This window comes from Oryctolagus cuniculus, chromosome 14, assembly GCF_051225735.1.
Source record: "Oryctolagus cuniculus isolate XC-2025 breed Fujian yellow rabbit chromosome 14, ASM5122573v1, whole genome shotgun sequence".
NCBI classification, from domain to species: Eukaryota; Metazoa; Chordata; class Mammalia; order Lagomorpha; family Leporidae; genus Oryctolagus; species Oryctolagus cuniculus.
In genome coordinates, this window is record NC_142880.1 from 46735571 (window position 1) to 46758593 (window position 23023).

The 23023-nt window shown below is 40.6% G+C and overlaps 1 long non-coding RNA gene and 1 other non-coding gene across 2 annotated transcripts in view; one reads left to right on the forward strand and one right to left on the reverse strand.

Annotated features, from left to right (window-relative positions):
- LOC149122316 (uncharacterized) lies at positions 1-10169 on the reverse strand. The gene is made up of 3 exons (XR_016220112.1): positions 9560-10169; positions 732-912; positions 1-339 (listed from the first exon to the last, which is right to left on the reverse strand). It is a non-coding gene; the product is annotated as an uncharacterized LOC149122316 (long non-coding RNA).
- LOC100344325 (uncharacterized) overlaps positions 8688-23023 on the forward strand; it is a 27915-nt gene continuing 13579 nt past the window's right edge. Inside the window, exons 1-2 of the transcript XR_016220111.1 lie at positions 8688-9383; positions 19003-19141. This is a non-coding gene — a transcript (uncharacterized LOC100344325). The remainder of the gene's footprint in view (positions 9384-19002; positions 19142-23023) is intronic.

Genomic DNA, 23023 nt, shown 5'->3' on the forward strand with positions numbered 1-23023 from the left:
TATTTATTTGAAAGGTAGAGTTACAGAGGCAGAGAGAGAGGTCTTCCATCCTCTGGTTCACTCACCCAGATGGCTGCAGTGGCCAGAGCTGGGCCAATCTGAAGCCAGGAGCCTGGATCTTTTTCCAGATCTTCCATCTGGAAGTGGGTGTAGGGTCACAAAGTCTTGGGCCATCTTCTACTGCCTTCCCAGGCCATAGCAGAGAGCTGAATCCGAAGAGGAGCATCTGGGACTTGAACTGAGTTGAACTGGATGCCAGCACTGCAGGCGGCAGCATTAACCACTACATCACAGTGCTGACTCCCAGGGTACAGTTCTTGGTGGGTGAAGACAGCTAGCCTGCAGTGGAGTTAATATACACAAAATCAGGAACAGGGAGGATTTCACGAATTCCATGCTGTTCAAGAACTCCTAACCATTTCTACTCCTGGTTTATTTTATATGTTCCATCAGTTCCATGAATCAATATATCTCAGTTTTTTACTCAAGCTGCTTGGATTTCTGTTAGCAATAACCATATCACTGCCAATGCTTATCTCTTTACCCCACACTGGGATTTTGGTGGCTTTGCTACTCTGTTGCTGCTCTCCGAGCTCTAACATGCTCTTTCAGAGCACTTCTGACCTATTCTCTGGATGCTTCTCCTGGTTGGCTCTCCAGATAAGATGGAATCACTCCACTGTAGAGAGAACTGCCACCTTGAGTAGCAGAAATGACGATGTCTTGCTTACAGAAACAGATCCTCTGTATAGCTGCTCCTGAGTCCAGGGGGAGGCAAACTCCAATTCCGGGAAATGGCAGCTTCCTTTGAGATTACTCATCACTGGGGATTGTTAGTTAATAAAACGGAAGGTGTGTCCAGGCTCGTCTGCTCAGGCAAAGATGAAGCAAGAGGAAGCTAAATTGCTCTGTCTGAAAAGAGAAGGAATGAAATTTCAAACTGGACGCCAGCAGAGTGAAGCCACAGGGTTTAACATCACATCTTTGAGCAACCGAGCAACCCGTAAGTGACTATACCAAGAGAGAGAGCCAGGCTTCCTGGTTTTACAAATAACTGATGTTTTGAGTCAACAGGAATTTTGTGTCATGCTCAAGGAGGGAAAGCTAAGCTTGATCATGTTAATTTTATCATGTTCATTAGATTCACCAATGCAGCTTTTCTGGGGTCTGGAAATGTTTTGCATCTTCAACTGGACTAAGGGATGACTTGGACAAGCAGGCTGCATCCTGTAGCCACCACAGTAGTAAGAATATCATTCCTTCAGGGTCATCTTGTTACTTCCTGAAAATGATTTCTGCTTGTATTTATTGCCCATTTTATTGGGTTTAGGTTCCCAAACTCAAATTAAAAGCTACACGCTTATCATTTAAATCTTCCATTCCTGACTTGGGATGTAGCAACGTGAGCACTCAGGTGGAGGGAGCTTGGGCACACGTTTAGCCCAAGGGCACTGAATAGTAGCTCATTCCTGCATAGAGCTTTTTGACCTCTGAAAGGAATAATGGATTTTTAATATTTATTCATTTTTTGTTACTCTAAGATTTAAAATCTAGGCTGGTACAATCCACATTGTCTCTAAGTTACAGGCAATAGACTACTTCCATTTTAGACATACAGAAAATACACTGTAAAATCCCACAGGGCAAACCAAAAGAGTATGGAGGTTTATTCTAACACCTCCTGAGGCAAAGATAGATAAGAATTTATTTAATTTTAATTTTTTTTGATTCAGTATTTTATTTGAAAGGCATGGCTGGAGAAAGAGAGAGAGAGAGAGAGAGAGAGAGAGAGAGAGAGAGAGAGAGAGAAATCTCTGCTATTGTAACTCCCCAAATAGTTACAATGACCAAGGCTGGGTCAGGCTGCAGCCAGGAGCCAGGAGTTTCATCCAGGTCTCTCACATGGGTGGCAGGGGCCCAAGCACTTGTGTTATAGGTGAAACAATGGCAGAGAAGTACCACCTCAGAGATCTTTGTCTCAGGTGAAAGAAGAATTTCCACAGGGACAAGGCAGAGGGAAAAGCAAGGTTAATTTAAGACAGAAACCCCTGCCACAGTGGCCAGGAGGTGGGTTCCAAGAGAGGCAGACCCCCCTGAATTGTGAGGATCTGAGTCTTTTAAGCCCACTTTTGGGGGGAAAAACAGAATAGCAGCTAACAATCAGTTAGAAGGTGAGGACAAACCCATCAACAGTCCAGGTTTGTAATCTTGCCTGTCTTGTCTAGCTTGCTCATGGTAACAGAAAGAACTGTCAGAAGAGTGGAATTACCACTCTTTCATTATTCTCATGATAAGACTAGAAGCTTCTAAGGAGTGGGATAGGCACTTTGATCTTGCTAAAGATAGCTTTTGGGGGAAGCAAGAATTTTGCACCCTCTTTGTTTTTTTTTTTTTTTTTTTAATTTTTTATTTATTTTTTATTTTTTTTTAACTTTTATATAATGAATATAAATTTCCAAAGTACGATTTATGGATTACAATGGCTTCCCCCCCATACCGTCCCTCCCACCCACAACCCTCCCCTTTCCCACTCCCTCTCCCCTTCCATTCACATCAAGATTCATTTTCGATTATCTTAATATACAGAAGATCAGCTTAGTATACATTAAGTAAGGCTTTCAACAGTTTGCTCCCACACAGAAACATAAAGTGAAAAATAATAGATGATTTTTTTTAATGATGATGAAATCAGATCAGACCTATTGTCATGTTTAATCCCAGTGAGAGTCAAGTTGGGAGTTGATAGTTTCTTTTCTTTTCTTTTTTTTTTTTTTTTTTTTTTTTTTTTTTTTACAGAGGATCAGTTTAGTATGCATTAAGTAAAGATTTCAACGGTTTGCACCCCCATAGAAACACAAAGTGAAATATATTATTTGAGTACTCATTATAGCATTAAATCTCAATGCACAGCACATTAAGGACAGAGATCCTACATGAGGAGTAAGTGCACAGTGACTCCTGTTGTTGACTTTACCAATTGACACTCCTGTCTATGGCATCAGTAATCTCCCTATGCTCCAGTCATGAGTTTCCAAGGCTATGGAAGCCCCTTGGGTTCTCCGACTCTTATCTTGTTTAGACAAGGTCATAGTCAAAGTGGAGGTTCTCTCCTCCCTTCAGAGAAAGGTACCTCCTTTTTTGAAGACCTGTTCTTTCCACTGAGATCTCACTCACAGAGATCTTTTGCCAGAGTGTCTTGGCTTTCCATGCCTGAAATACTCTCATGGGCTTTTCAGCCAGATCCGAGTGCCTTTAGGGCTGATTCTGAGGCCAGAGTGCTATTTAGGGCATCTGCCATTCTATGAGTCTGCTGAGTATCTCACTTCCCATGTTGGATCACTCTCCCCTTTATTTATTCTATCGGTTAGTGTTAGCAGGTACTAGACTTGCTTATGTGCTCCCTTTGACTCTTAGTCCTTTCATTATGATCAATTGCGAACTGAAATTGATCACTTGGACTAGTGAGATGGCATTGGTACATGCCACCTTGATGGGATTAAATTGGAATCCCCTGGTATGTTTCTAACTCTACCATTTGGGGCAAGTCAGCTTGAGCATGTCCCAAATTATATATCTCTTCCCTCTCTTATTCCTACTCTTATGTTTAACAGGGATCACAATTCAGTTAAATTTCAACACTTAAGAATAACTGTGTATTAATTACAGAATTAAATCAGTCATATTAAGTAGAACAGACAAAAAAACTACTAAGAGGGATAATGTATTAAGTTGTTCATTAACAGTCAGGGCTATGCTGATCAAGTCACCGTTTCCCATAGTGTCCCTTTCACTTCAACAAGTTTCCTTTTTGGTGTTCAGTCAGTTGTCACCGATCAGGGAGAACATATGGTATTTGTCCCTTTGGGACTGGCTTATTTCACTCAGCATGATGTGTTCCAGATTCCTCCATTTTGTTGCAAATGACTGGATTTCGTTGTTTCTTACTGCGGTATAGTATTCTAAAGAGTACATATCCCATAATTTCTTTATCCAGTCTACCGTTGATGGGCATTTAGGTTGGTTCCAGGTCTTAGCTATTGTGAATTGTGCTGCAATAAACATTAGGCTGCAGACCGCTTTTTTGTTTGCCAATTTAAATTCCTTTGGGTAAATTCCAAGGAGTGGGATGGCTGGGTCGAACGGTAGGGTTATCTTCAGGTTTCTGAGGAATCTCCAGACTGATTTCCATAGTGGCTTGACCAGTTTGCATTCCCACCAACAGTGGGTTAGTGTCCCTTTTTCCCCACATCCTCGCCAGCATCTGTTGTTGGTAGATTTCTGAATGTGAGCCATTCTAACCGGGGTGAGGTGAAACCTCATTGTGGTTTTGATTTGCATTTCCCTGATTGCTAATGACCTTGAACATTTTTTCATGTGTCTGTTGGCCATTTGGATTTCCTCTTTTGAAAAATGTCTATTGAGGTCCTTGGCCCATCTCTTAATTGGGTTGTTGGTTTTGTTTTTGTGGAGTTTCTTGATCTCTTTGTAGATTCTGGTTATTAACCCTTTATCTGTTGCATAGTTTGCAAATATTTTTTCCCATTCTGACGGTTGTCTCTTCACTCTCCTGACTGTTTCTTTTGCGGTACAGAAACTTCTCAATTTGATGCAATCCCAATAGTTAATTTTGGCTTTGACTGCCTGTGCCTCCCGGGTCTTTTCCAGAAACTCTTTGCCTGTGCCAATATCTTGAAGGGTTTCTCCAATGTTCTCTAGTAACTTGATGGTGTCAGGTCGTAGATTTAGGTCTTTAATCCATGTTGAGTGGATTTTTGTGTAAGGTGTAAGGTAGGGGTCTTGCTTCATGATTCTGCACGTGGAAATCCAATTTTCCCAGCACCATTTATTGAATAGACTGTCCTTGCTCAAGGAATTAGTTTTAGATCCTTGATCAAATATAAGTTGGCTGTAGATGTTTGGGTTGATTTCTGGTATTTCAATTCTGTTCCATTGGTCTATCCTTCTGTTTCTGTACCAGTACCATGCTGTTTTGATTACAACTGCCCTGTAGTATGTCCTGAAATCTGGTATTGTGATGCCTCCGGCTTTGTTTTTGTTGTACAAGATTGCTTTAGCTATTCGAGGTCTCTTGTGCCTCCATATAAATTTCAGCACCAATTTTTCCAGATCTGAGAAGAAGGTCTTCGGTATCTTGATTGGTATTGCATTGAATCTATAAATTGCTTTTGGGAGAATGGACATTTTGATGATATTGATTCTTCCAATCCATGAGCATGGAAGATTTTTCCATTTCTTGGTATCCTCTTCTATTTCTTTCTTTAAGATTTTGTAATTTTCATCGTAGAGATCTTTAACGTCCTTGGTTAAGTTTATTCCAAGGTATTTGATTGTTTTTGTAGCTATTGTGAATGGGATTGATCTTAGAATTTCTTCCTCAGCCATGGCATTGTCTGTGTATACAAAGGCTGTTGATTTTTGTGCATTGATTTTATACCCTGCTACTTTGCCAAACTCTTCTATGAGTTCCAATAGTCTCTTGGTAGAGTTCTTTGGGTCCCCTAAATAAAGAATCATGTCATCTGCAAAGAGGGATAGTTTGAGTTCTTCCTTCCCAATTTGTATCCCTTTAATTTCTTTTTCTTGCCTAATAGCTCTGGCTAGAACCTCCAGAACTATATTGAATAGCAGTGGTGAGAGTGGACATCCCTGTCTGGTTCCAGATCTCAGTGGAAATGCTTCCAACTTTTCCCCATTCAATAGGATGTTGGCTGTGGGTTTTTCATAGATTGCTTTGATTGTATTGAGGAATGTTCCTTCCAAACCCAGTTTGCTTAGAGTTTTCATCATGAACGGGTGTTGTATTTTATCAAATGCTTTCTCGGCATCTATTGAGAGAATCATATGGTTTTTCTTCTGCAGTCTGTTAATGTGGTGTATCACATTGATTGTCTTGCGCACATTAAACCATCCCTGCATACCCGGGATAAATCCCACTTGGTCTGGGTGGATGATCTTTCTGATGTGTTGTTGCATTCTATTGGCGAGAATTTTATTGAGGATTTTTGCATCTATGTTCATCAGGGATATTGGTCTGTAATTCTCTTTCAGTGCTGCATCTTTTCCCGGCTTAGGAATTAAGGTGATGCTGGCTTCATAGAAAGAATTTGGGAGGATTCCCTCTTCTTCAATTGTTCTGAATAGTTTGAGAAGAATTGGAGTTAGTTCTTCTTTAAATGTCTGGTAGAATTCAGCAGTGAATCCATCTGGTCCTGGGCTTTTCTTTGTTGGGAGGGCCTTTATTACTGTTTCAATTTCTGTCTCAGTTATGGGTCTGTTTAGGTTTTCGATGTCTTCCTGGTTCAATTTAGGTAGGTTGCATGTGTCCAGGAATCTATCCATTTCTGATAGGTTTCCCTGTTTGCTGGCATACAAGTCCTTGTAGTAATTTCTGATGATTCTTTTTATTTCTGTGGTGTCTGTTGTTACATTTCCTTTTTCATCTCTGATTTTATTGATTTGGGTCTTTTCTCTTCTTTTTTTAGTTAGTTGGGCCAATGGGGTGTCAATTTTGTTTATTTTTTCAAAAAACCAGCTCCTCGTTTGGCTGATTTTTTGTAATGTTTTTCTTGATTCAATCCTGTTGATTTCTTCTCTGATTTTAATTATTTCTCTTCTCCTACTAGATTTGGGTCTGGTTTGCTGTAGGTTTTCTAGATCCTTGAGGTGAATAGAAAGCTCATCTATTTGGTGCCTTTCCAATTTCTTGATGTAGGCACCTATTGATATAAACTTTCCTCTTAACACTGCTTTTGCTGCGTCCCATAAGTTTTGGTATGTTGTGCTGTTATCCTCATTTACTTCCAGAAAGTTTTTGATTTCTCTTTTGATTTCTTCTATGACCCATTGTTCATTCAGGAGCATGTTGTTCAATCTCCATGTGTTTGCGTATGCTCTAGGGATTCCTGAGTTGTTCATTTCCAACTTCATTCCTTTATGGTCTGAGAAGCTGCATGGTATGATTCTAATTCTTTTGAATTTGCTGAGACTTGCTTTATGGCCTAGTATGTGGTCAATCCTAGAGAAGGTTCCATGTACTGCTGAGAAGAATGTATAATCTTTAGCTGTAGGATTGAAAGTTCTGTATATATCTGTTAGATCCATTTGGGCTATAGTGTCGTTTAAATCTACTGTATCCTTGTTGATCTTCTGTCCTATTGATCTGTCTATTTCTGAGAGTGGAGTATTGAAGTCCCCCAGTACTATTGTATTGGGGTCTAAGTCTCCCTTTAAGTCCGTTAACAAATCTTTTAGATAAACCGGTGCCCTGTAGTTAGGTGCATATACATTGATAATTGTTATATCTTCCTGTTGAATTGATCCCTTAATCATTATGTAGTGTCCCTCTTTGTCTCTCTTAATGGTTTTTGTGGTAAAGTTTATGGAGTCTGATATTAAGATGGCTACGCCTGCTCTTTTTTCATTTCTGTTGGCATGGTATATCTTTTTCCAGCCTTTCACTTTCAGTCTGTATGGATCTTTGTTGGAAAGATGTGTTTCTTGTAGGCAGCAAATAGATGGGTTTTGTTTTTTAACCCAATCAGCCAAACGGTGTCTTTTAACTGGACAGTTCAGGCCATTCACGTTCAATGTGACTAATGATAAGTGGTAACTTTGCCCTGCCATTTGCCAAAGATAAGTTCTAATATATGCTTTGAATTCCCTGTGATCTTTTGCTGTGAGCTTTCCTTCCTTGGTTTCCTTCCTTTACCTTCTTTCATATTGATGACCGTGTTTCTTTGTTTCTGTGTGTAACACATCTTTAAGCATCTTTTGCAGGGCTGGACGAGTGGCAACAAATTCTTTCAATTTCTGTTTGTTATGAAAAGTCTTTATTTCACCTTCATTCACAAATGATAGCTTTGCAGGATATAATATTCTGGGCTGGCAGTTGTTCTCTCTTAGTACCTGGGCTATATCTTGCCATTCCCTCCTAGCTTGTAGAGTTTCTGATGAGAAGTCAGCTGTGAGTCTGATTGGAGATCCTCTGAGAGTAATCTGACGTTTCTCTCTTGCACATTTTAGGATCTTTTCTTTATGTTTCACTGTGGAGAGTTTAATTACAACGTGCCGTGGTGAGGGTCTCTTTTGGTCGTGTTTATTAGGGGTTCTGTGAGCTTCCTGTACTAGGATTTCTCTGTCCTTCTCCAAACCTGGGAAATTTTCTGCTAATATCTCACTAAAAAGGCCTTCTAATCCTTTCTCCCTCTCCATGCCTTCAGGAACTCCTAGAACCCGAATGTTGGGTTTTTTAATAGTATCCTGAAGATTCCCGACAATATGTTTTAGATTCCTAATTTCCTCTTCCTTTCTTTGGTCTGACTGTATCCTTTCCTGTTCTCTGTCTTCTAAGTCCGATATTCTCTCTTCTGCTTCTCCCATTCTGTTTGTAAGGCTCTCTATTGTGTTTTTCATTTGATCTATTGAATTCTTCACTTCAGTCACTATCCCAGTTTCCTGTTGTACTAGTTGTTTCGTTTCATTTTGATTCCTCCTTAATATTTCATTTTCACGAGAGAGATTTTCTAACTTGTCCATTAAGGTTTTCTGTAGTTCAATAATTTGTTTTTGAGAACTTCTTAATGTTCTTATCAATTTTTTGAGATCTGCTTCTTGCATTTCTTCTATGTCATCATCCTCATAATCTTGAATTGGGGTGTCTTTTTCATTTGAGGGCTTCATGGTGACTTCCTTGTTTTTATTACCTTGGTTTTTGCGTTTGTTATTTGTCATATTGGAGATATTTGGTTTCTTCACTGTGGTGCTTTTTCTTGTTATACTATGACTCTAGATTAAGTGGACTATCTGTTTTTGATGGAGCCTTAGGGCTTGAGATGGGTGTGGCCTGAGAGCTCTGTTTGGTGTGCCAAAGGTGACACTCCCAGGTTAGGCGTGGTAAACCTCTCTCTCTCTCTCTCTCTCTCTCTCTCTTTTTTTTTTGATTCAACAGGGAAGTTATTCTGCACAGCTGAACAAAGTTGGAGGTAGTTAGCAGGCAAATGATATACCCACAGGAGCCAGAGATCAGAAGCTCTTTCCCAAGGACCACACAGGGAATCTGTTCGGCCCTTAGAGTGCGCTCAAATTCTCCTTCAGTCTCCCACTGGGTTGCCAAAGTTACGGAATTGTAGCGTCTCTGGAGAGTGCTCACGTGAATTCCGTGAGTTCTCTCCCCCACCGTCTCTTTTTTCACAGTCTCAGTTCAGTAGCACCATAAATTTACTAAGTCCTAATCTCCTGTTAATTCGCCCCACCCAGAGTCAGGTTTTACTGCTAGGCTCAGGGCCGGTGCAGACCTGAGGTCGCTCTGCTTATGACGTATGTCCAAGATGGCGCCTGCTCTTTGTCTTGCTTGCCCTTGAGAGGTGAGCGGAGAGAGAGAAACCCGTGTCCATACCAGTCACCTTTTTTTTTTTTTTTTTTTCCCTCTCTCTCTCTTCCAGTTAGCTTGGTGAAGTCCCCCCCGCCCCGGGGGTCGTTCCCTCTAGTCTCCTCTCTCCGCTTGCCTGCCGGTGTCTCGGGTTATTGAGGTTCGGCTCACCTCGCGTTCCAGCGCTGGTGTGTTGAGTCTGCCGCTGACGTCCCGAACTGTGGGCTCCCACGCTCTCCACGCAGGTCTGCTCCCCTTCCAGCGCCGATGTGTGGACTCGGAGCCCTGGACTTCCCAAGTCTCCCCGCTGTTGCACTCCCCTTCGAGCACTTGCGCGCAGCTCCGTCCCTCGGCTCGGCTTCCGCGGCTCAGTCCCGCGGCTCGGTCCTGTGGTTCGGCTTTCGCGCGCGGTGGGCGACCTTGTTCTCCCAGTAGGTCCTCCGATTCACGCCCACTGGATCCAGAAGAGTTTTGTCTGCAATATTTTCCTGGTTCTTTTTTCTGAGGCTACCGTAACTCCCCTTTTATTAAACTAAATTTTCCCGGACTATCGGTGCGCGCCCTCACTATTCCGCCATCTTGGCTCCCGAATTTTGCACCCTCTTAAAGGGACTTTCCGTATTTTCTGGGAACCAACCTAATAGCTTATTAACCTGCGTGACTCCTCATTCTTGGGTTGGGCCATCTTCCATTGCCTTCCCAGGTGCACCAGCAGAGAGCTGGATCAGAAGTGGAGCAGAGGCTCATATGGAATCAACTCACTGTACTGTGACATGGGCCCCCTTTTGTTTTTGTTTTAAAAGTATGTGTGTGGGGGAGGGGGTGGGGCTGAGTTGGGAATAAGGCTAACAGGCAGTAATACCATACCTTTAATTAAGAGGAGATCTGCAATGCTTTTCAGCTCCATTTCTTTATTAGAAAATACTTTTGTTGCAATCTGGTTGGTTGGTTATTGATAGAAAACTTCGACTGATTTTGCTTCTGCTTTTGTTTTAGAATTTCAGAGTTGAAACTTTTAGCAATGTAAGAAACTTGGGTTTTAACTTGAGGAAAGTAGTGCTTATTCCCTGGGATGTTTCCTCATGATGATAAATGATATTTATTTAGTTTTCACACATTGAATTACATTTTTTTTTTACTGAGGGAGCAATATTTTTCCCCTTTGATAGGTTTTTCCTAAAGATAAATCTGTGCCTTAATTTAATCCTTTAATACACTTTCTAGCTGTGAATAATGCCATTTTTATGAATTTTACATTAGTTCAAAGAGATCTTGAGCTGCCTAATCATTTCTATAAATTCCAGTCTTTTTAGGTTTCTGTGCCACACTTTTGAACACAATTTAATAGGGGTAAAAATGCTATTCTACAGTTTTTATATGATGACTCCTGAACTTTATATAGTTTAGAAATACATGCAAGCCAATCCATGGAACCAGTGCTACAGCCTAGACATTGTGGTTAAAGCCTGTAAAGTGAAGCAGAAGGGGCAAAATAACAAGGAGCACAATGCAAGGCTTCCTTATTGAGAGGTCCACACACAAAATGCACTGTTAAGCTTTAGTGGTAATGAATTCCAGTATTGATTGTAGGACCATTTGAGGTTTCTTGTTTTTTCTTTTTCCCCAAGTAATACTTTTTCTAATTTTCTTGCTGTGTTCTTCATGCAAGGATACCAAAAAATATAGCTTGAACAGTTCTTAAAGATATTCACAAGATCAACTTTGCTGAAATGATCCTTCCTAAATCCAAGCTTCATGTGGGAACAAGGTTCTTGTAAGAAAGGAGGGAGTGGGAGTGGGAAGGGGGTGCAGTACTGTACTCAGAGGACAGTTGCTATCTGGAACAGAAAGCATGCCTCTGGGAAAAGAGAGGGTTGGATGAAGATTTCCTTTCCCCCTATTTTATTTTATTTTATTTTATTTAGAAGGATTTCAGATGAACATGCAATTCTTGCACACTTTCATGGGGAAAGAAGTGGAATATTTCAACACATACATACATTGTAAATGGAACCCAGCAGGCTATTGGCATCCCCCAACCCTGAGCACCACCACCCATCCTCCTCCTTTGGAGACCACTAGGTCCTCTCCTCCAGCTCTTTATCTAACACACTGTTGTAATCTGTAGTTGCTCCTCTGTGCTGGAAACACCAGAGCCTGCTACTTCTGTTTACCTGTGTTCTGGTGACCTTTGTCCAGCCTCCCTCCACACCTCCAGCCTCTTTGATGTGGAATCTTAGGGATTGTTTGACATGAACCTTCAATAATCCTACCCAAGTCACCGCTTCCTCAGTGCTATTGTATTACTTCCAGAAGCTGGTAAAAGGGCTATGTTCTGAGTTAAAGTTATACAGAGGTTAAAAAAAGAGAGATATGCTTAGCAGCAGGATTATCTAAAATTTCTTTTAATCCTAAAACTATACTTTTTAGTACATGAAAATAAACAGTGAAAATCAGGCTTTACCTAATTAAAAAATACAACTGGAAACTAAGTGGTACACTGTCTGCAGATAACATGAACAGAAACATAATCCAGTCAAAAAAACTAATTAAAGTAAATCAAATTGATACTGTAAACAATGTTGACTGTGTGTGTGTGTGTGTGTGTGTAGTGGGGACCAACTTTTAATCATGACACATCCAAAATCCTCTTCTCTGTTCCTTTGTTTACCAGTGTCTTCCCTATCTTGTGACTATTAAGAAACCAGTCTCTCTATTTCTTACTCTATAACTGCCATCCCCATCTCACTCGCTGTTCCCAACCTGAACCTTCTTTACACAGTAAATAACAACAGCTATTTCTTAAACATCTGCAATCTATTAAGCATCAGCTTGAAAGATGAGGATCTATGTGTGGATAAAATAGAGAAACAGTACCAATTCTCATGATCCTCTGTTCTTTGTTCTAGTAAAGAAAGCAGACAGGGGCCAGTGCTGTGGTGCAGTGGGTTAATCCCCTGCCTTTGGTACCAGCATTCCATATGGGTGCCAAGTTGAGTCCCTGCTGCTCCTCTTCTTATCCAGCTCTCTATTATGGACTGGGAAAGTAGTAGAAGATAGCCCAACTGCTACGGCCTGGGAAAGAAGAAGATAGCCCAAGCAGTTGGACTCCTGCACCTACGTGGGAGACCTTGCAGAAGCTCCTGGCACCTGGCTTTGGATTGGCCCAGCTCTGGCCATTGTGGCCATTTGGGGAGTGAACCAGTGGATGGAAGATCTTTCTCTCTGTCTCTCTCTCTCACTGTCTATAAATCTACCTGTCAAATAAAAAAATATAAAAAAGAAAGCAAACAGTAACAGTCTCAAATACATTATCTGTGTAATATGACAGAAGATCTTATAGATTATAAGACCAAAAATAGTAATAGACAGCAATGCCTGTTGAAGGTGGTGGCAGCTGGCAAAGTTCTCATGGAGAATAAAAACGTTAAGGAAGGGAAGAAGCAAGCCTTGAAGGTGTATCATTATAGGGGAGGACATTTCTTGCTAAGGGGGTAGCAAGAGCGAAAAATCTGCCTGTGGAGTACTTCTGGCAAGTTGAAGAGAGCGAAAACAAGTCTGTGTGATAAAAGGATAGCATACATTGAGGCAGGAGTCAGAGAACACGTGTGATGTTACATGTACGAGAAAAGTTCTCTTTTACTCCACATGAGTTGGAGATCTTTGGGAATTTCTGAGTAAAGAAGTGACATTATCAGATTATATCTTTTTTTTTAAGATTTATTTATTTACTTGAAGGGCATAGTTACAGAGAGGAAGAGAGAGAGAAGAGTTCTTTCATCCGCTGGTTTATTCTCCAAATGGCCACAACTGTTGGAGCTGAGACAATCCAAACCCAGGAGCTTCTTCTGGGTGTCACATGTGGGTGCAGGGGCCCAAGCACTTGGACCATCTTTCACTGCTTTCCCAGGCCATCAGCAGGAAGCTGGATCAGAAGTGGAGCAGCCCACTCCAGTTGGTGCCCCTATGGGATGCTGGCGGAATGGAGTTGAAAGCTTATTCAGGACTCCAGATAGTCTGAGGCCATAGCCAGGGACTCTATTTTTATACATTAAATATTTAATTAGAATTTTTCTGAGCATGTCATTACTAAATAGGGACAGGGGGGAGGAGAGTTTTGGATCTCTTTGGAAAGCTAAAGATGGGGTAAGGAAGCTGCCAAAGGAGGAAGCTGTCATAGAATTAGGAGATCATTCAAAATGGGTCAACTCTTAGGAAGAATTGGAAGCAATCAGATGCAGACAGTTTTCATAGCCACTCTTTGCTAAATATTCTGAATTGGGGTCATTAGTGGTTATTAGTGATGAAGAGTTGATCTAGAATTCAATCACTGAATCAGAGAGCTTAACAAAATAGCTAGAGAATTTGGATTTGATTTAAAATTCAAAACTATTTAAAAATATTACATACAGATACACATACATATATATATGCCCGTATCTAATTTACATACATGTAAATAAATGCACATTATGTATAAGACATAAGTGCATAAAATATATAGATAAAAATTTAATAGAACTATGCATATGCATACACACAAAAGTAATTCAGAAACTCATGGAAAAAAGAAATTAAAAAATGGGTTTATTTTGGTATAAAAATTCAAAATCCACACTAGTTTATTCATAATACTTATTATTATTATTGAAGGTCCCTTGTATACATGGATTTCAAAAATTTTTCCACCTAACTAAGTTTATCTTTTAAATACATTTTATTTAAGAGAGTCTCCACATTGATAAAACCCAGGACTAAAAAATTCTAAGTCCATCTCTGCATCTGACCACTTTAAGCATGAGAGCACCCAGTCTAGTATGATAATCTAGTCTAGTACAACACTTGCATAATCACAATGTTGTCTGGCATAATATAAAACCCAAACTCATTCCATAGTCTGTCCTCTCCCAGTTCAGGTCCTAATTGGGTTTTGATGGTCTCTATGGGCACTGCTGCCTTCTCCAGTCTTCGCTCTGCTTTGTCTTTCTGGATGGCTTCTGTTCTTGACATCTCTAAGGCTGGGCTTTAGGGCAACAGTCTTAGGGGCTGGTGCAGGTCCCTGGAGTGGTTTCTGCTGGGCACAGCATGGGATCTCAGACCGACTCCTTTGTTCCTGTGTGATGCTTCACAGAATTCCTTGGCGACCTCTCCTGGAGACTTCTTAGCTGCTGCTCAGCTGATGACAACAATGTATTTCCTGAGCTGGCCACCTGTAACTGACACCTCTGCCTGTGTGCCAATGTCTACCTCTACTGATGTCTCCTGGCCTTTTTATGCAGCTCTCTCTGTAGAATCTTTTTTAAAGGCACACATTTGCATTTTGAGAAGCTACTCTGGGGGAAGAAATGCAGCTTCACGTAGTGTAACCCCTCTTTTCTTTGGACTTCAGTTTCCATGAGTCTCCCTAAGCCTTTTTCCCTAGTCTTGAGGTTAAGGGGAAGTGCTACATTCCCCCTGGATGCTTGTGGGAGTTCATATAACTGACAACTCACTCTAAAGAAACCTGAGCCCTTCAATCTTTTTCAGGCTGAGGTCAGAGATTGGCTAAAGCTGGTAGGGACCAATTTGGGACTTCTTCCCCTTCAACTCCTTTGAAAATCCTGAAAGAGTATTTTTTTAAAAATTTTATTGAAGGTAAACAAATTTTATGTATTTCTTAGATCAGTTTCAGGAATGTATACAGTTTATACAGTTTCAGGAACCCTTCTTCCTCCTCCCTTTCCTATTCCTATTCTTAATATTTACAAAGATCTATTTTCAGTTAACTTTATACTCATAAGATTAACCCTAGATTAACCTATACTAAGTAAGGAGTGGTTTAAACTATCATCTCTCTTCACAAAGTAGGTGTTGTTGGAGCGTGTTTTATGCTTTACCTTAGAGGGATTATGTTGAAGCAAGAAGAGTGGCATTTAATAACCCGTTACACTCTCAAATTGGAAAATCCAGGAAAACATGGATGGAACCCGTCCAGAAGAATATTTTGGTAAATGGAACCAATATAGGACAATGCCAGGGAAGTCCTGTAATGTGACACCCAAGTTTAGAGGGACAGTTTGGGGCAATGTGTGTTTCAAATAAAACCTTTCCATTTCTGACATGGCAAATGAGGCACGTCCTGAATTAAATGCTCTATAATTACCTTTCCTCATCAAGGTTTGATCTGCAGGTGTGACACTTAAAAAGAGGGTAGGTCTGTGGAAACATAGACTCCAAGAACCAATGGATACTTTTTCATGCTACAAGTGGGTCCAGACAAAGAATCTACACCAGCTTCCTGAAATTTTGTACCATGTTATTTCCTTGGTATGGATCCCACTCTGTAACAAAACCTCTGGGCTTGTGTCATAGCCTAGAAACACCTGGTTGGTATATTTCTTCTAGCCTAAGCTGGCCTTCATGAGGAAATAACATTTTATTTCTAGTTGGAAATAGAAAATTATAGTTTAAAGTTCATACTGAGTCATTATGATAAAAATGATTACTATGGTAAACTATTTCAATAATATTTATTTATCCATTTGAAAGGCAGATCAACAGAAAGAGAGAGAGAGAGAATCTTCCATTTGCAAGTTCACTCCCTAAATGGGTACAACAGCTTGAGTTGGACCATGCTAGGGCAGGAGCCAGAAACCCATTCAGGTCCTCCACATGATTGGTGGAGGCCCAATGGCTTGAGTCATCTTCCATTGCTTCCCATGGCACATCTACAAGAAGTTGGATTGGAAGTGGAGAGCCGGGACTCAAATATGGGATGCACTGTAATATGGGATGCTGAGGCATGATGCCAGCCCCACAATCTAAATTCTTATATAAATTCTTATGACCTTTGATTATTTGCATTATAATGTACCATTTATTTGTGAATACACGACCTTTGGTTACTTGGGTCTTGATGTGATTTGTTTGTAAATTATCTCCTGTTTCAGAAACTTGGAGATAGAGTAACAAGGGATTCAAATTCACAGATAATCATGTGCATTCTTCAAAATTACTAATATGCTAGGAATTTTTTAACTTGGCCCATCCTGACCAGGAGCCATTAAGTTGTTCAGATGTGTGTGAGAGCCACAAGTAAAAACTGTCAAAAACAATTTTAAAAAGCATATTTTTAGAAGTTGTATCAATGATGAAAAATAATAATTAGAAACATTGTTTTAGATCACTCTTAAATTTACTTTGAGATGTTAATACTTCTCATTTGGCCTCAAATGCATACAATTTCTCATATCTGCAAAAAACCCATGCATATCCATTAGCCACTTTTTGTATTGGGGTGAACATGAATTAGTAGTCCATACTTAAATGCTTAGTTGTCATCAGCTACTTGATTGTGGGTCACTTCTCTTCTTTCTATGTGTTAAGTGGCTGCATAAATATAGCTACACAATCACTTTATTACACATGCCACTGAGCATTCTAATATGGCTAACTGGGTTGGACTTTTAAGAAAATTGCCCTTAAGTTTGTCTTTTTATCTCTTAGAATTAAAATTTTGTTTGGAGTGACTGAACAACTACTTTTCACCTGAGAGTGATAATCGTGCAACCAGCACTAGATATTTTCCTTGTCTGTAGCTGTGTCTGTATAATTGTGTAAGACAGAAGCTATCCAACAGAAAGTCATTAACTGTGCCCTCCATTTTTAGCAATTAAGATTGTTTTCACGCTATAATGAATGTTCATGTAAGCTAAGCTATTTCTTATTTGTATTACCAATTTTAACTCACCTCAAAATTGCAGATACTACATTGATTACTAAATTACCAGATGCTCTCAGCATAAATTGGTATTTATGATAGAATTTTCTATATCATGCAAGTCTTGAAATAAACTCATACAGCACATTTGATACTTTTTGAATAGCACAATCAATAAGAAAAGTATCGGGCCGGCGCCGCGGCTCACTAGGCTAATCCTCCGCCTTGCGGCACTGGCACACCGGGTTCTAGTCCCGGTCGGGGCGCCGGATTCTGTCCCGGTTGCCCCTCTTCCAGGCCAGCCCTCTGCTGTGGCCAGGGAGTGCAGTGGAGGATGGCCCAGGTGCTTGGGCCCTGCACCCCATGGGAGACCAGGAAAAGCACCTGGCTCCTGGCTCCTGCCATCGGATCAGCGGGGTGCGCCGGCCGCAGCGCGCCAGCCGCGGCGGCCATTGGAGGGTGAACCAACGGCAAAAGGAAGACCTTTCTCTCTGTCTTTCTCTCTCTCACTGTCCACTCTGCCTGTCAAAAAAAAAAATAAGAAAATTATCATAAGAAGAAAGTATATTACTTAAGCTAATACATAATTTTACTTTTGTAAATATGCATTTAAACATTGCAATTTTAGAGTTGAAATGGTCCTACTAAATCAATGTCAATACTTCAATTGATTATTTGCTCTATTTGCTACTGTTATTCTTTTGCTTTTAAGTTTCAATATTTCTCACAATGTGCACACTGTGGCATGAGGTTGTGTTAAAATTAGTGTGCAGGTGTGCCTTACACAATATTGAAGACTGCATGGGGTTTCGATCCTCAAGGAATAGACCCTGGGATGGAGTTTTATGTGCATAATGTGATGGAGGATGTGTTAAAGAAGCATAACTAAGCAGAAGCAGAAGAAGAAGGGCAGGGCAGTTGCACCAGAAATCTCACAGAACCCTGCAGAGTGCTGGAGCTGAGGTGGCCCTGCAGTGTTGTCATGGATGGAAGCAAGAGGGCAGTCACTTCTTAGAGGTGCTCACTGGACAGAAGGTGTGATCTTGAGCCAGAGAGTTCACTTTAGGCCAGGACAGTTCCTGGAAAGAGACTCAGCTAAGAACCTTCAGCTACCAATGCCTGACTCAGCAGCTGGAGTAATGAATACTTCCATCCTGGAGTGGGTTGTTCTGGGCGACCCTTGTGACAGCTCCCGTAAGGACCTATCAAGGGAAGACGAGGCCCAAAACAACAGACACGTGAACTCCACCAGCTTACTTTATGCAGGGGTCCTTGCTATCTTAACATGAGACCCTGAAGTCATCCAATGTAAAAAGTATACAGAAAATACTTAACTAATATTTACATGAGTTCAGTCTAATGTGAGTTAACATCAGGAGAGAGGCCTTTCTTCAGTTAGTGGTGGGGTAAAAATAGGAAGCTAAGACTTCAAAATGCTTTTTTTTAAAGCATCCCTTTTTTCTTTTTTTTTTTTAAAGATTTATTTATTTATTTGAAAGGCAGAGTTACAGAGAGGCAGAAGTAGAGAGAGAGAGAAAGAAAGAGAGGTCTTCCATCCATTGGTTCACTCCCTAGGTGGCTGCAATGGCCAGAGCTGTGCAGGTCGGAAGCCACGAGCCAGTGGCTTCCTCTAGGTCTCCCATGTAGGTTCAGGGGTCCAAATACTTGGGCCATTTTCTACTGCTCTTCCTAGCCATAGCAGAGAGCTGGATTGGAAGTAGAGTAGCCAGGACTTGAACTGGTGCTCACATGGGATGCTGGCGTTGCAGGTGGTGGCTTGCCCCACTACGCCACAGCCTGGCCCCTCAAAATGCTTCTAATTGGATTTTTCCCAGGCTCCAGGCTGGAATAGGGCCATTTTACACTGTTTCTTGTATCCATCATAAATGTTTACTGAGCTTCTATAACGTTCCAGGCACTGCAATGACTTGTGACACAGGGAAGAACCATCCTGTTCTCAACCCTATGAAATTCTTCAGGAGAAACCAGACAAGTACATAGTTATTACATAGCATGGCTGTTGTGACATGGGGAAAACAGGAATAGAAGATCTGGTAAGAAAAATGTACTAGTGTATTATATGTGGTTCATACTGGTTTACCAAAGAGTTCTACATTTTTAGAAACTGGGTGAGCATTTGGTGCAGTAGGTAAGACACCTGCATCCCATATCAGAGCTCCTGGCTTTGAGTTCTGACTCAGCTTCTGCTTCCTTATTCCTGAGAATGCACACCCTGGGAGGCAACAGTGATGGCTCAAGTAATTGGGTCCCTGCCGCCCAAAAGGGAGACTCAGATTGAGTTCCAGGATCCTAGCTTAGGCTTGAACCTGTCCTGGCTGTTATGGGCATTTATACAGGGATCCGTGGCTGGATCTGTATGTCTCTGTCTCTCTATGTTTCTTTGAAATTATTTTTTTAAGATTTATTTATTTATTTATTTTAAACTTTTATTTAATGAATATAAATTTCCAAAGTACAGCTTATGGATTACAAAGGCTTCCCCCCCATAATGTCCCTCCCACCCGCAACCCTCCCCTTTCCCACTCCCTCTCCCCTTCCATTCACATCAAGATTCATTTTCAATTCTCTTTATATACAGAAGATCAGTTTAGCATACATTAAGTAAAGATTTCAACAGTTTGCTCCCACACAGAAACATAAAGTGAAAAATACCGTTTGAGTACTAGTTATAGCAATAAATCTCAATGTACAGCACACTAAGGACAAAGATCCTACAGGAGGAGTAAGTGCACAGTGACTCCTTTTGTTGACTTAACAAATTGACACTCTTGTTTACGGCATCAGTAATCACCCTAGGCTCTTGTCATGAGCTGCCAAGGCTATGGAAGCCCCCTGAGTTCACTGACTCTGATCATATTTAGACAAGGCCATGGTCAAAGTGGAAGTTCTCTCCTCCCTTCAGAGAAAGGTACCTCCTTCTTTGATGACCTGTTCTTTCCACTGGGATCTCACTCACGGAGAGCTTTCATTTAGTTTTTTTTTTTTCCCCCCAGAGTGTCTTGGCTTTCCATGCCTGAAATAGTCTCATGGGCATTTCAGCCGGATCCACATGCCTTAAGGGCTGATTCTGAGGCCAGAGTGCTGTTTAGGACATCTGCCATTCTATGGGTCTGCTGTGTATCTCACTTCCCATGTTGGATCATTCTCTCCCTTTTTTATTCTATCAGCTAGTATTTGCAGACACTAGTCTTGTTTATGTGCTCCCTTTGGTTCTTAGTCCTATCATTATGGTCAATTGTGAACAGAAATTGATCACTGGGACTAGTGAGATGGCATTGGTACATGCCACCTTGATGGGATTGAATTGGAATCCCCTGGCACGTTTCTAACTCTACCATTTGGGGCAAGTCCAATTGAGCATGTCCCAAATTGTACATCTCCTCCCTCTCTTATTCCCACTCTTATATTTAACAGAGATCACTTTTCAGTTAAGTTTCAGCACTTAAGAAGAATTGTGTATTGATTACAGTATTCAACCACAAGTATTAAGTAGAACAAACAAAAAAAGTACTAAGAGGGATAACATATTAAGCTGCTCATCAACAGTCAGGGTGAGGGCTGATAAAGTCACCGTTTCTCATAGTGTTCATTTCACTTTAAGAGGTTTCCTTTTTGGTGCTCAGTTGTCGCCTATCAAGGAGAACAAGTGGTATTTGTCCCTTTGGGATTGGCTTATTTCACTCAGCATAATGTTTTCCAAATTCCTAACAGGGATCACTTTTCAGTTAAAATTTAAACACCTAAGAATAATTGTGTGTTAATTACAGAGTTATTTTTTGAAAGAGTTATAAAGAGAGAGAAGGAGTGGGGGTGGGGGTGAGAGAGAGAGGGGGGGGGTCTTCCATTTGCTGGTTCACTCCCAAATTGGCCGCAATGGCTGGAGGTGTGTTGATCTGAAGCCAGTAATCAGGAGCTTCCTCCGGGTCTTTCATGCAGGTACAGGGGCCCAAGGACTTAGGCCATCTTCTACTGCTTTCCCAGGGCACAGCAGAGAGCTGGATTGGAAGTGGAGCAGCCAGGACTTGAACCAGAACCTATACGGGATGCTGGCCCTGCAGGTGGTGGCTTTACCCACTATGTCACAGCGCTGCCCCCATCTTTGTATTTCAAAGAATGATAAATAATTAAGAAATTTTGCCACCTTATTACTAAACATGGGTTTTATTAAAAATCAAATTATATAAACTTACCAATGATAAACTATATTGAAAATAAGGTTAATACATACTCAAAATTCATCATCTCCTAATCATTTTACTATTATTTATCTTCCTTAGGTTCTTTATTGTGTCTCTCTAATAGAAATAATGTACCACGGTGTGTGTACTGTGCTTACCTTTTAACCTGTGTACACAGTGATATTGCAGTGGGGGCTTGAAAATGTTCATGGTGGGAGTGATTACACCACAGAAATTGATTAATTTTCCCTCCCTCCCCTCACTTTGGCAAGGTTTTATTTTTTTGGTTAGTTGAATAGGTAGACTTAAGAACATGATGGAGAAAATGTTAATAAAACAGATCAAACTTAAACATGTGCCATTTCTGTAACCATCACATTTGAATAGAACCCAAAATGTTCTTCCAATATTTGGAAGTCATCATCTGATTCAGCTCATGTCACTGTTGAATGAACGAAGTTATCACATACATCTTCATTCTTACCCAATGTCAATGAGAATATTAACTAATGCTTATTTCAGATTATATTAGTTTGTCAGTGATATGAGTAACTTCTGTATTAGACAATAACGCGACGTTGATTCAGGCTAATTTTATGAAATCATGATTGACTTACAGACATAGTCTAGCTAAGAATAGTTGAGTTCAGCAAAAAACAAAGTAAGTATTCTCTGAGAATCAATTGGTTATGTGATGTAAAAGGAATATTGCATGTTTTATAATTTATGTAATTTGTGTGCTATATATCCCTTTTGCATCTGTAACATTATAAATTTTGTGTATATATACATGATGCGTATTCTCCCAGAAAACATGCCACCAGATGAAGCAGAGCTAATACAGAAGTTTGCACATTTATGGTATGAACTTGTGGAGAGGCACTTCACAAATCAGAAAGGATAGAGTAAAGGGGGTAGGGAGGAATAGTAAAGGGAAGGCTGAGCTGAGCTCACCAGTAGAATTCTTTTTTTTTTTTTTAATTTAATGAGCATAAATTTCCAAAGTACAGCTTATGGATTACAATAGCTTCCTTCCCCCCCATAACTTCCCTCCCACCCACAACGCTCCCCTCTCCCACTCCCTCTCTCCTTCCCTTCACATCAAGATTTTCAATTATCTTTATATACAGAAGATCAATTTAGCATATATTAAGTAAAGATTTCCACATTTTGCTCCCACACAGAAACACAAAGTGTAAAATACTATTTGACTACTAGTTATAGCATTAATTAAACACCAAGAGTAATTGTGTATTAATTACAGAGTTCAACCACTAGTTTTAAGTAGAATATAAAATGCAACTTTTGTATTGTTGTGGCTTCCCCCCACAACCTCCCTCCCTCCCGTGGCCCTCCCCTCTCCCACTCCCTCTCCCATCCCGCCCTTCATCACGTTTCATTTTCAATTACCTTCATATACCAGTAGAATTCTGATTCCTCTTCTTTCTTATACACTATGTTCTTCCATAGACCAAGAGGAAGATAACATTCACAAACTCTCTCATGTTATCATTGGACAAAATGAAGATACACGAATGTGTTGTTTCTCCTAGTTGTTCCCACTTCTGCTACAGCCTCATTTTGTGCAAGACTGAAATGGCCTGCTTTCCCTGTGAGATGCTTCTAGTGGTTTGGAGGTCATTATCTGATTCAGATCATGTCACTGTTGAATGAATAAGTTATCACATACATCTGCATTTTTCGCTCTGCATGGATTCTCTAGTGTTTCCCATGGCA